The following is a 15,349-nucleotide window of genomic DNA, read 5'->3' on the forward strand; positions in this document are numbered from 1 at the left end:
TATTTTAATGTCTTTCTTTCCTGAATTGCCTAAACTTTCACTTTATCTCTTCAACATGCATTTCCATCTTCCTTCTGAGAGAACTGGTTTTGGTATCTGTCTTCATCTTTCTATATCTTATTATATCTTATGGATTTTCTTCTACATGGCATTATTTCATTAGTGCACCACAGTGTTTTCTTTCCTTTTAATTTACATATTTATTTGAATAAGTTGATAGTTGCTTCTTGTTTTATTCATCCTTGAGGCTCTTCAACAAAACATCTGGCTTCTCTAAAACTTTTGAAGCTTGCACCATTTCAATTGCCCTCTGGGAGAGTTCAACTTACCTAATCATTGCTTTTTTCATCAAAAATCACTGTTATGATTTCTAAGTGTGAAATAGCAGGGATTCCTTTTGCTATGTCTACATTATTCAGGTTTGTGTGGTCATGAAGTTGATATATATATTGCATTTGGCTGGTGAAGTGTTTGCCACCCCTACACGGAAGTATAGGGAGATTGCCTACCCCAAACAAAATGCTTTGCTTTCTGTTTTTCATCTGAATGAGGTTGCAACTGGTTATTATTGGCTAGGAGTAACCTCTTTCAAATGTTATTCAGTGAGTTATAATGCAACCAATAGCTTTATGTCTATATTCTAAATTCTAACAAAGGAGTAAAAATCCACTTGTGAAAAATGCAGAATTTTGCACATGTATTTGTTTGAATATAATTGTTGTTGTCCATGGCTTTTTATGACCCCCGTAGTGTGTCCTCAGCTGAATATCTGCTGCTTGGCTTCTGTTCTAGTGGGTCCTGATGATGTTACCTAGTACTACCCTCCTATGGGTGTGGTTACCCTTTATGCAAGGAACAGGAAATGGGAGAGTGAGTAGAATGCCATCTGGAATCATCCTGTTTGAGGCTGTCATGGGTAGATTAGGAAGGGGAAGCAGATACTGTCTCATATATGGTGCTACAAAGTCCCCATTATCTCTGTCAATTCCAAACACTAAACTCATAAATGATTATAACATACTCTGGGTGTACAGGAGGGAAGAGCCACTCACATGGCCAGGGGGATAAAGACAAGTGACATACTTTTTAATATTTTTTATATAATTGCCATTTCAAACATTTTGTCTTATTTGAAACAAAATCATATTAGAGGATTTTGTATGAGTATCCTATATCTACTTTCTTCTAGTATATCCCTGAGTCAGTATTCCATTTTGTTAAACGCTGCCATCCTGAAATTCAAAAGCTTCCTTTTTAATTAACTCATTACTGTAATTAAGTTGATTTAAAGCCATATCATTTTGTTATCATGTGTTCCTAAATCTCTTCTCATTCCCAGATATGAAATTTCTCCTCTTTCTTTTCACTCCCATTTGAGAACACCAAAACCCAAGAACTAGTACTAGATGGCTGAGCCAAACCCTTTGCTGGGCATCATACATGATCTTACATTTTAATGCAGCTGAAGCCATAGAGCTTCAACTAACATCTTTCAAACTAAAATTCCTATTCAGTTGTACCTCTGTTTTATGTCATTCAGAGAATAGCTTGTCTAATTTCTTATCCTTTTCATTGTAAAGAGTATTGCTATATGTAGACCCTATGTGGTCTCAAATTACATTTCCAGTTTTCTATATGTAAACTATATCTCCCTCTTTTCCTTATTATTCTGTTGATTCTGTCTCTATCGTTATATAGTAGGATATATATTCTCATCTTTTTATTAGCTCATCTAAGCCTATAGTGCCTTTTTGTATACCTCCATTTCCCTTCCATAGCTCCTTATGGCATCCAGAACTTTTATGGGTCTGGCATCTTCAACTAAGTCACTTACCAGCTAATAATAGGCAATATTAGAAAGGGCAAGGAGTTATTGACAAAATGACACCAAGATTGTTAATTAAAGATGTCCTATAGCAGAGAAATGAATCACTAATTGCCCCTTATTATTCATATTTTCATGTTTATGTTCATATTTTCATACCTGAGAGCCCTGCCTGATATTGAGGGGTATGATGTGATATACAATGGTGAGAGACAGGAAAATTCATTATCAGGGCCCCTTTACATCATACTATACTTGAGATAGCATTATTAATTATGAAAATAAATAATACTTCCAAGTAACTTACAAACTGTATAAAACCGTGCATGTTGTTGAAGAAAACTAGCTTTGATATCTGTACTGTAAGTTGCACATCTTGAACAATATCTGGTGTTATTAATATTGATAACTATACAATCAAGCACTTGCTTCAGATCACCAAATGTCTCAAAAAACATGAACTCGCAGAAGAATTTCTTGTTCTCATATGAAAGCTTATTTATGCTTAACAAAAATGTACAGTTTTCAAGATATAACAATTTGTTTGAGAAAGTAAAGCAAAAGAAAAACTTTGGGGTTTTTGTGAATTAAAACATATAATAGTACATATGAAAAGACTACAAATGCACTATTACTAATGTAAAGAATATGTCTTACAAATAACATTATTTGTACAGTTTTAATAGCTTTTTATTGTTCACAAAATATTTACATTTATTTATCTTATGCTTTTTAAGTTTATTCTTCAGAAAGATATGTGTAGGCTGCCAGAAGTGTGACATTCCACATCATATAGGTGTTGATGAGTTAAAATATATGTTATATTCTCCCGATGTTTGTTTTAAAATTCTGTATCCTAAACATTTATGTCAGTGTCAAGGTTTTTTTGCTATTACAATTGACTCAATCATCATGTTACTGTTAAGAGTATTAGATAAACGCTTTTGTTTTTCACATTTTTGTTTTGATCCTCCACTTATGTTGAGGGGCACCACTTCTGGGAACTACACAGGGTGTCAAATGACATAGCTGTGGTTCTGCGTGTGGCTGCACAATTCTTGATCAAATGTGAAACCACATAAAATATAAAAAAGGTCCATACTGTAGACATTGGCACTTAATGCCACACTTTTCCTTTTTTTCTCACTTTTCTTCTTCCACTATGCCTACATGCATGCTTTTCTTCCTATTTGCCATTCAGCTGCTTATATTGTTTTCAGTAATGCAGTTCAGGCTATTAATTCAGGTCTACTTCATGTTGTCGTAAGCTGACAATATCGAGTCTGATATTGTCGGCACAACAATTTCAAAAGTGAAGAACATCGTGCAAGCAAATGGAAATGTAAGGGGAGATTTCCATTTACCTCAATGTAGTGCGGTCTCGGAGTTGGTATATTTAAGTAGGGGCAGTGTGGGGGGTGCAGGGGGCCTTGCCCTCCTGCCTACACCATTAAGTTTTTTTTTTAATTTGTTTTTTTTTTACATTATTCAATGTTTTACTTAATTGATCAATAAAGTTCGACCTTTATTGATTTGATTATGTAAACTTTTGATAACGTGATATAGACGCATTAATTCTTCTGATTTTTTTCCATGAGTATAGCCAATATTCCCTTTCTGATATATACTGTAAGATGCCATTGCCTTGCTCTTGTACATTCTTTATTTAAACTTTAAAGTGTCACCTGATAGTCATCACTGACCATCCTAATTTTAATTTCAATGAGCAAACGTTCCTTCTCGTACTTCTTTGCTTATAGACTGCAGTTACTTGTTTTCAGTTCTACTGACACAAGCTTAGTTTTATAACAATTTATAACCAAACTATTTGTGTAAGACACTTTTACCTTCTAAATATGCATAGTGTATAGAATTAGACAACCATGGCCTTACCTGCAGCTTAAGGTAAAACTAGATGCCATGGGCAGCATCTGGTAACTTTGGAAGGCAGTAAATTAACATGAAAATCATTTCATTTATTTGAAACTCAAATATTCATCTAAGAATGCTTTTGTTGAGCCAAAGAATCATTGTTGCATCACTGTTGAACCAGCTTAGCTGAAGTCAAATGAATTCTGGGTATCTCTAAATGTCCAGTTTTTACCCTTTTTAAATGTACGTGGATATAGATGTTAATCTCAAAAAAAGCCTGAGAAAACAAACTAAAGGGCTTCTTTTATGATCATTTACCTACTGATCCTCTTTACATCCTCACCAGTATGTTGGCTGATCTCGACTCTAATCCCAGTCCCTATACTAGGCCTATGATTATTTTCAAAGTATTTTCTACCATGTTTACTATGGTGCTTGTTTCCAAATTTCAGAACAATACTCTATATATTGAACAAAAGCTCCTTCCTACATAATTTAAAATGGTATCGCCATTTATTTGTCTTCATCTTCTAGTATTGCCCCACTCTCCAGGAAGAACATACCTAATGCACTTTTACCTCAAACAACCAGTTATCTCTGCTTTGCTGAGTTTCACACAATTTTAAATCTGCATCCTGTAGCCAACATGATGGAAAACAAATATAATTTTCTGAGCTACTCACAACATAGTTGTGGATACATTTTAATGATATTCTATGAACTTCACTCTGCTTTTGATCCAATTTCTTCAAACAATGGTGAGTCGGATGATGACCCCCTCCCCCCCACTTTGTTGATCTTGAGAGGGATTTCAGTCTGATTGATCAACTTCATCTTTAATATAATTTCATGGGCATTTTTGTAGACGGCCTCATTTCTTGGCTTAAAAGCTGGCTGCATTAACTATCAAACCACTCAACTCTGCTAAGAAACTGTACTTTCTTATTTTCCCACCCAGGAAATATGTGCAGACGTCTGTTCTTTTATTAGTTACCTTATGCTAGACCTTTAAGTCTTACAATTCATTTATTTTAATGACAAAGTTGTACTAAAAGCATCTGTTTCTCTAAATTCTCAATAAAATGATTATAAAAGGATTTGGAACTGGTGTGAGGCATACAATATAATTTAAATGATAATTTAATGCTGGGAGTGCTTTTTCATTTTTTTCAGAGACTTGCAAAACTGTCTCTCTCTTGTGGACGAATGCTTTGTTCACCTTAAGTCTTAATACTGTAGCATAGCATTATGGAAACGGGGAGACATCTTAACTGATGCAGAACATAGATGGTTGCTTTTTAATAGGGAGTATGCAGAAAGCAGACAAACAGAGAGAGGAAGGGAATCTGAGGGTATCAACTGCCTCTAAAGGTATTCAGAGCAATCATTCCTGTTAACTTTCAAATTCCTGGTTCCTGGATTGACAATGGTGTCCCCAGAGAATGATGAGGGTATTTGGAAAGTGACTCAGAAATAACATGTTTAGAATATATCCTGAAGCCAGGAAGAGATAAATGGTTGTTATCCTGTTTGCTGAAGGAGGGATTTATAGAAGTTGCTGAAAGTACCTACTTGTTTTGGGACTGAAATCTCTGTAAGTAGTATTAATTCTGGATCACTATGTGGTGGAACACTAGCAGGCACAAAAAGATTTCTGGAAAGACTGCCAGAATGCTACTTTTTTCTATTACTAAAGAAAACGTTAGTAGAATGTTTTTTTTTTTTTATTGTGATTCCCCATAATTGGCAAGAAGCCAGATTTTTCTTTACCTGTTAAAATAAAATGAACAAATGTAAAAAAATTTACTTTATTAACCATTCATTTTGTCATTGCAACATACTACATTGGCAGATGGCATTGTATATCAAAATTAACCAAATTCAGATCCCCTTTTAATGGAAGTGTTATTGGCCTACCTCACTTATCAAGCTTGATATAAAAATCTTTTCAGTGATTTTAACTTCCATTAGATTACCAATCATGCCATATCAAAGTTTAAGTAAAGATTCATGGACTCATGACAGAAACAAGAAAAAATTATCATGATAGAACTCTTTTGGTCCTATAATTACTATGGTGTCAACCAACGGGACATGTTTGCATTACATGTGAGTAAGGCATGTCAGCATGTTCACATGCCATTCTTTATTTGAGATATTAAGCAAGTTATAATTTCCAAATAGTCTTATGCAAGCCATTAAAGTTTTATCTGAGTCTGGATCTGTCTGCATGGCAATTAATGGTAATAACTCACTTCTTATAAAAATCTCCACTGGCACATGAAGAGAGCACAGTTTGTTACCATATCTGTCAATCCTATGACTTGAACCTTTCTTCCTTGACATGGTCTAGAAACTCTCCTAGATAGTAATTACATTTGTTAATACCTTCATACTTTTTATGTTGTTTGCAGCAGGTATTATAATTTAATTTGAAAACCCATCAAGATTCAATCTTTACCTTTTACAGGTAGTCAATGAAGACAGTAAAGTATTGACTTAAAAATGAAATATTGCGAAAATTACCCTATTTTCATGGAATGCTTAAAATGTCATTGTGTCTTTCGGCTTTTCTCGGTCAGGGGTCGCCACAGTGGAACTCCGGTCCGCTAATGATTGGCAGTAGATTTTTTACGTGTCGAGTTGCTAGCTCTGATGCCCATTCACGCATGTCTCCACACAGAAGACGCTTTAGCTGAGAATCAAACAATACAACGTCTTACTGTGAGGCGACAATGCTACCGCAGCACCACCACCGCATATTTTGAATTCATCAGTAAATTAGGTAAAATATTTAGGGATTAAATATATATCTGATACACACTCATTATTATGGAAAAATGTCAACTGTTTCCTAGATAAAAATTTCAGACAGATTTGCAAAATTCAAATAATCTTGAATTTAATGCAATTTTAAAGACAATAGGGCAGATTCAATAGACCTTACATGGTCCGCTAAGACCGTGTGCACATCCAGCTGTGCTATATTCAGTAAGTGGCTGTACACAGTGTGTAGAGCCACACAACCGTGATAAACACCGTGGCATGCTAATTACAGCATAAGTAGCTGAATTATATGTTAATCAGCCAATCCAAGATGGAGGAGCTATTCTATAAGCTATAAAGCAACAGTGTAGACTCAGTGCTGGTTTTCCCTGTGAATTCCAAAACCTATTGGAATACAGCCACGGAAAGAAGTCTATACAGAAAGAATGTTAAGGGCTGCTTTTGCTTTAATTCATATGTATGGGCAACAGGCTGAAGACTATGCTGCTGCTGCTGCTATTAGAACATGGCCAAGAAGGAGAAGAGTTTTCTGACACTGGTTAACTTATCACAATCTGCATGAGGCATATTTCTCAACTGTACAGATTTTCGCAGAATGCCCAGATTTTTGCCTCATATATTTGATCTGTTTTTCATAACATTGTGGTTTTCTGGCAAACTAGTGGCAAATCATTCAGGATTGAAGTTAGGAAATAACAGCACACATTTGAGTTTCAGACTCCATACCCTTCATAAAATGCAAGCTAATGCATAGCCTGTTATTCTATCACCTTTCTGAGTCTGTAAGAGCAATATTTCAAAATTGCCCTATTTTTGAGCCTTTGTCCCTCTTTTTTAATGGCTTTGTCCAGATTTCTCACTCTAAGAAGTTGAGAGGTATGGCATGAGGTAGAAATTGTAGAGCACTACAGGGTAGAGAGAGACACACTACAGGAACTCTGCAAACTGTGTCATCCTCAACTCAGACCCAGGGCAAACCAAGGGAAACCAGTACCAGTGGAGAGAAAGTTATGTATAGCACTTAGAATTTTAGCTATAAGAACCTTTCAAAGACCAACAGGGGACATGCTGGGGGGTTCACAAGCATCAGTATCCTGGATCCTCCATCAATTCCTGAATGCTATGCTCCAACATGCCAGTGACCACATATATTTTCCCTGTACTCCTGAGAACAGGGCCACAAATATGCAGGAGTTCAACCCTGTTATACACTACCTGGAAGTATTGGGTGCCATAGATTGTACACATATAGAAATCAAGGTGCCACCTGGGGAAAATAGAAGGGTCTACATAAATAGAATGGGCTGGAATATGGGTGCTGGCAACCCAGGCAGTTACCATGACACACATATCTAGCACACCTCCCAACTGTATCAGATGTTCACCAGGGGTGATATCCCACAGAGTCATTTACTGGAGGATGTTGGTTATACACTGGAACCATGGCTGATGATGCCCATCAGAAATGCACGCACACATGCTGAAGAATGCCATATTGAAGCACACACCCAAACTAGAAATATCATAGAGCATGTGTTTGGGCTCCCGAAGTTGGGGTTTCAGTACTCAGATACATCTGGAGGAGACCTGCAGTACAATCCACGTACATGTACTGAAATCTTCATCACCTGTGCCATGCTTCACAACAACATCCTGAGAAAACAGCTTCAGCAGGTTCACCAAAGGGAAAGGGCAGACATCCCACCACCAATGGGAAGGTCACCACAGCCACATGCAGGTGAGGATTCAGAGGGGGAACAAGCAGCTAATGTGGGTTTAGGCAGATGTAAGCTTGCTCTATATGCCCTCTCTTTAGCTAAGAGGCAATGCATAGCACACTCACTCACCATCTAAGGGGCTAAAACCTTCATCCTCTGCACATACATATAGTAACATTGATGCCAGGCAATGCTCACAGCCTTTACCAACTCATGTAATGGCTGTGTACTCCTAGCATCAGTAAGACTCAGCCCTGAACTAAAACTGTTGCAACTGCTGGAATTACAAAGTAAGTGTTAAACCTGGAATGTTAAAACAGCATTGTGTAATAATACAAATGAATGGCATATCTTTGCATGTTGTTATTTGGTAGTGTAAGTAAGTAAAAGGTGGGTGATTTATACAGCAATGACTTTAACATGTGACAGCAGAGACTTTGAATGCATGTGTCCTATAACAAGTAATGGACTTCAGGCATCAAAGATTCACACATTCATACCTCTCAAAAGTACTGATGGTTACCAAATATCCTCAGTTTGCCCTCATACTTTTGCACTGGAAAATCATTAAAGAGAGAAGTTAGAAAGTAATGAGACACATTTCAGTTTCAGACTTCACAACCCTCAGAAGATTCTTAAAACTACTGGTGCAAAAACTGTTTTGACTCTATCAACTGTCTAACTTTATAAGATTAAAATATGTCAAAAGTACAATTAGCAAAACAATATCTCAAACACAGATATACTAAGCATTTAATCAGATATGCACTCTGAGCATCAGACACAAAGCTTATGTATCCCGGAATCCAGGAGACAGAAAACAAGGATATGACACAGTTATCATCACTTGCACAAGGTGTGTGTGTGTAGGGGGTGGGGGCAGAAAGCCTAAGCTGACACAAAAGGTAAGTGAGTGTATGTGAGTAAGAAAGAGAAACAGACAGACATTTGGATGCAAGTAACAAAAGGCCAATGAGACAGAATGAGTTTTAAACTTCATGGCTGAATCGTGTAACTTTTGTGTGTCTGTGTGTCTACATGGGCCCTCCAAATGAAATTGGTGTGTGTCTGCAAGAACACAGCCAAGCTCTGTGCTACCACTATATCTTGGTATGTTGGACAGGTGTGAGCCTTGCATGGTAGAGGTGGCAGTTCATCGTTGTTGTACCAAACCATGAGAAATGGCTCTGCCAGGAGTTGCACTGGCACATCCACACCCATGATCAGATGCACTGCTGCTACCTGAACATGACTGATGTTTGCTGAACAGCTCCCTCGTAAGGATGCCCAGGACTACAACCCCATGGCCTGCCACAATTGGCTGTGGACACCTCAACAAATAACAGAGCAGGGGAAGTAATGCCACTATGGGAGCATGATCAGGCATCAGATGATGTGGCTGATCAATGCCCACATGGATGCCAATCTCCTCCCAGCAGATGTTCCATCACAGACACTGCCTGTTCCAATGTGTCATTCATCTGATCCATTGAACTGACAACTTGGTGGAGGTAGTCATGCACATCAGCCTGCACCACATCTACAACCCTAAGCAATTCTCTGCAGGACCTATTGGAATGTGCCTGCACCTACATGATGGCCCTAAACATCCATCAAGTGACTCAGGAAAACAAATCTGGATCAGGTGGAGGATGGACAGCAGACCTCATCCAAGTACCCCTAAAAATCATCTTGCATGGCACCTCACCCACTCTTTTACTATGGCCAGAGTCAATAGGCACTGAAGCCACAATAACCACACTACCCTGATCGAGTGTCGCACCCTCCACCTGTCCAATATCTGAGGGCTCACTGGAATGGGTTGGTGTAGACCTACTGGCTGTGTCCAGTGGAATTACAGAGGATGGGTAAATGTCAACCTCAGTGTCAGATTTAACATCTGCACCCCCCAACTATCCCTCTGTTTGGCCACCATCATCATCAGAGTTTGCTGATACTCTGACATCAGGTGGTAGGAGTCCCACTCTTCTGCTGTCAGGATTACCTGTGATAATAAGCAACAACGGTAAGCAAAAACAGCTAAGACCAGCTCTGAGGTTAACTGAACTCCAGACCCAAAATATTCACAAAGAACAAGGTAAAGTCCAGTGATCAGAAATGCTAGACAGACAATGATAAGTAACAAACTATTATTCACATACATTTAAACTAAAATCTTCATGACACAGCCCAGTCAAAAGAGAACAACAGTTAACTACATATTCATATTTAAAGACATAAAACACATTTTAAAACAAAATAGTTCCTATCTAAGTTGTATATTTTTATACTTTTATAATTTTAATGTGCAAGACTTAACTTAGAAAGGAAATATTTTATGTTTTAAAATGTGTGTATGTGAATAGTAGTTTTGTATATAATACACTACAGAAGGTCATTGTCCTGAAAGCTTTGTGTATTCTAATAAACAGGTTTGCTACTTATCATTACCTACCTAACATTTCTGATAACTGATAATAAGAAACAAACGCACAAAAAATAATACCTACATTATATTGTCCAGTATATGCTAACAAACTAACATTGGTGCCACTATTACAGACAGTACAGCAATACATACACCAGTCCTGATACCCACATCAGAAACTAAAAATTTCTTTGAGCTGCTCATCAGTACTGACATAAACATGTTTGACTTACCATGTGCAGATGATAGTCTGCTCCCTATGGTGGAGGGTGTTGGAAGAAGTTAAGCAAAAGGTAAGGATACTTTTTGCCCTTTGTATGTTGATTAACAATGCTTTGAACAAGAACTTGGATGACACTTCCACCACAAACCGATGCTTAATCAACCAGAATGTGAGACCGGCACCATTGAACAGTAACCATGACAACCACAACTCTGAACTGATTTCCAATCATATTGATGGCTTTAGACTGAGTATAAATACATCTGGGTAGGTGTTCCCTACAAGACTGGATGAATCAAATGGCAGTGATTTCCACGGCAGTTGAACACCGAACAGCTTACAATGGATCTTTTGATAAACAGCTCAATTTATTTCAAGCCAAACTGACAAAATATCGTAAACTACAACTAGAAAATAACTAATTTCAAAGAGTGTATTTGTGTCAGTCATGTAACAAGGGGACTTATATATTGGAACTACTCCATCAGACTAACAGCAGGTTCATGTTTACACAATGATTTGTTACACTTATTTAATAGACATGGTTGTGAATTAATGGAACTCCTTATTAGACATAATTTAAATGATAAGGACATTTATTTAAAAACATTTCTATAGTAGATAAACAGTTAACTTCTGATTTAATGTTTGAGGTTAAAGAATGTATTTATTTTGGCATTTTTGATAAGATTTACATGATTATACATGTCATCAAGGTTAAGAAAGACAAAAAGTTGATTAGGGTTAAAATAGCCTATGATGATGGCAAAGCTTATCTCCCTCAACTTTTTATTGTTGGAAATAAGTTAACATATAATGCTGTTCATCCCACCCGAGAGGTGGTGATTGATCAAGGCTATTCCAAGGGTGAATTACAGGATGAATTGCACCCTTTGGAAGGTCCCCCCCAAGGAATTCTGAACGGTTAAGGAACAAGTTATATCGGACACCCCACATTTCAGGGTGGGAGGAGGAGATATGGAATCAACACCATCTGAGAGAGAGGAATAGCAGGAGATCATACAAGAAATAGATAATCCCAAGGTGACTTAAAACAATGAACGTGATTTTAAACTTTACAATTACAGTGATATTGATGTTAATTATAATTGGCCAATCTATTTGAGAAGGGCATTACCTTTGTTCCTACTAGAAGGGCACATATTGCAGATGTACTCATAGAGCTTAGATTATTTACTCATAAATTGAACTTCACCTTTCATTTTTCTCAGAAAGAGTTTAGACAAACAGGTGATACTTCTTATTCCATTGCATGTAGATGACCAAGTACATTTAATCCTCAATGCATCCCATTATTTCCCTATTTGAAATAAATTGTGAAAATAATGTTAGGGAACCTTTGAGAAATAAAAAATGTGGTCATCGTTCAAATTTGGAACCGGGTAAAATGGAATTGCTGAAAGACATCATTAGAAAAAACCTGATAAAGTGGGGGGTTAGTGGTTATGAATTTTAATGATTATGTAAATAAAATGTTGGAGTTGTTGTATAGTGATGTATATGAAGAGTTCTCCATTAATCAGAGAAATTTAGCATATCAAAGTATTGACATTATGTTGGATGACCTATTTACCCAGGGGATTATCACTCAGACAGAATTTGATTTATTAAAAGCTACACATCCAAGAACACCTACAATCTTTGGTATCCTGAAGATACACAAGAGTCCCCTTATGTCCCATTGTTGATGCCAAGTCTTCCAAAACTTTTACATTAGCTATAAATTCATAGACTTCCAACTAAAAGAGATGGTGATGGTATCTCACATTTTATTAAGGATTTGTGGGCCTTACTTAAAAGCCCTCCAAACATTTTTGCAATAATGATTTGATTTTAGTCATGATAGATGTTAACGATCAATTCACTGTTATCCCCACACTATTGGGTTAGAATGGTTCTATATTTTTTTGTGTATACACAGTAAGCTTAGCCACACCAGAATTAAATTGGTCAGTGAGTTAATGTAAACAGTCCTAAATAACAATTACATTTTTTCAAAGGGCAACTATTTAGGCAAATAAGTGGGGTTGCCATGCAGGCAACTTTTGCCTCAGTATTTGTTAATATAGTGATAACCCATTGGGAAGAACATTTTGTTTTTACATCATCATATGGCAAATATTGCTTGTTCTATGTCCATTACCTAGATTACATCATTATTTTTTGGAATAGTTCTCCTGATGTATTGTTGGAATTTTTTGATTTCTTGAACCAATCTACTGATTTTTTTAAATTTACCATGAATAGTTCCACATTACTATATCAAAAACAGATAAAAAGTGGTTCAAATCCAACATTTACAGTGTCAACTTATTATGACTCATTATTACATTTTTCAAGTTGGCACCCCAGACATCAAAAAAGAGCCCTTGTTAAAGGGCAATTAGTCAAATTTCAAGAATCATCTCACAGGAGACAGTATTTCTGAAGAATGAAAAAAATCAGGAATATGTTGGTGGAGAGAGTCTACCCTTTCAGATTTATTTACCCAATATTTTTGGAAATTATTAAGAAATGGAATGTTTTTTCCCTTTAATTGGTAAGAGAAGGATCGAGACCACCATCACAGGGCAGAGGAATACTACTATTAGTTATAACAAAACAATGGTTCTCACTTATAGTACTGATTTTTATGACATTAAATCTGTGGTTAATCACAACTGGAACATCTTCACAACTAATGAAGGCCATCTTCAATTATTAGGTAAGAAACTGAACTTCATGTATAGATATTAATATTAAAAATATGTTGGAACATGCAAAAATGCACACAGTAATAGCGGCATGTAAAAATGTAGACATTGCAAACAATGCCCATATATTTTGGAAGGTGATCATTTCAATTTACAAGGGTTTAGGCAAGTTAAACAAAGTGTTTATGCTGCACAATGTCAACAATGCCCTAGATTTTACATTGGTAAAACCAAAAGAACATTGAGAAAACAGATTTGCCAACATATATATGAGTTCAGCAAAAAAGTAAAGCATATCAGTATGTTTAAGCATTTAAAAAATATGACCTTGCACAATTTTAAATTTTATGTCATTGATAATATTTCCATTGATTTGAGGGGTGGCCCCATTTGGTGATTTATTGGAATTCAAAGAGCTTAGATGGCAGCTTAACACCAATTCTATCAACTCTTGAGGGCTCAGTGATATGGTTTCCATTCATAGTTTGTTCCACCTTAAGCCATCATTATATATTTAAGTCACTTATTTTTTCATATGGTGGGTAGGACGCACTGGCAGTTGTGGCAACATTTCCCTGTTGTTTCCTTTTCTTGTATTGTGTTCTTATTGCAACAGTATTTATTTTATTGTTCTGTATTTTATTTTCATTTTTGTCTGTCAGAATATTTTTGACAAAGTTTAAAGGGTGGTATATATGTTTACGAATGCAGTCTATTAATTTCCTCTTAGCTGTTTTTCACCAATCTTGTGTATCTATTAATTATGTAGGAAGTCTTATTTGAGTATTTAAGCACTTTTGTACTTCTTGTTTTTATTCTAATGAAGTTTAAAAACCAGGATGAAAGTAAGTGATAAATTAGTGTATTTATTAAACAGCATTTCAGTAGCAGCTCATTCCCATCTTCTTTTTTATATTGTTACAAGTTTTTAATGTGGTTGCCAATTTATGCTCTTAGTTTTGAAATTCTCATCAGTGCTGCCATAAAAAATGTTTTGCCTACCATGTGCAGATGATTGTAGGCTCATTATGGTGGATGGTCCTGGAAGAAGTTAAGCAGATACCATCATCAAAATGAACAGTAACACAGGGTTAAAACTTTTTACACTTTGTATGTTAACCATACTTTTAACAAGAACTTGGATGACACTTCCACGGCAAGTCCATGTGTAATCAACCAGAATCTGTTTTTAACTCTTTCAGTCTACAAATATTGCCTGCTCAAAAGAAATGTAATGTTACACAGAACTTAAGTATTGCTGTCAATATTTTATAATTGAGATAGGTAAGCCTAGTTGGAAGCTCCTTCTGGGACATACATGTCCTCCCTTAAACAGCAGGAACAACATCTATGACATGCTGTTCTCCACTTTCCACTGAGCTGTCTGGATCCCTAACAGTGGACAGGAACTCTTCATTTGGTGTCAGTGGTGGTTCTCTAACAGCCCCCCCCCAGTAGCCATCCATTCATGGGTCACTGCAGCTACTGTGTTCTGGGCTGATGAAATCATGTCAGTGGCTCTATGGCACATGTGATCACATGTCCTGTTCTGGCCACATACTGCATTCACATCAGCCACTATCTGATGCCAAATTTGCATTCTGGCAGACATATCCACGTCCCCCCTCAAGCAGAGAGGCATCATATTGCATAAATGCTTCCAGAATGACTTTATTCTCAAGGTCACTGATGTGGGGTTTGCAGGGACTGGGATGCCTGGGTGCCATATTCCTAGGTAACATAAAACACAGAAGAATAATAATACACATAAGTATCACATAA

Source organism: Protopterus annectens, chromosome 5.part0 (genome assembly GCF_019279795.1).
Source record: "Protopterus annectens isolate FY-2018-M chromosome 5.part0, PAN1.0, whole genome shotgun sequence".
Classification (NCBI taxonomy): domain Eukaryota; kingdom Metazoa; phylum Chordata; order Ceratodontiformes; family Protopteridae; genus Protopterus; species Protopterus annectens.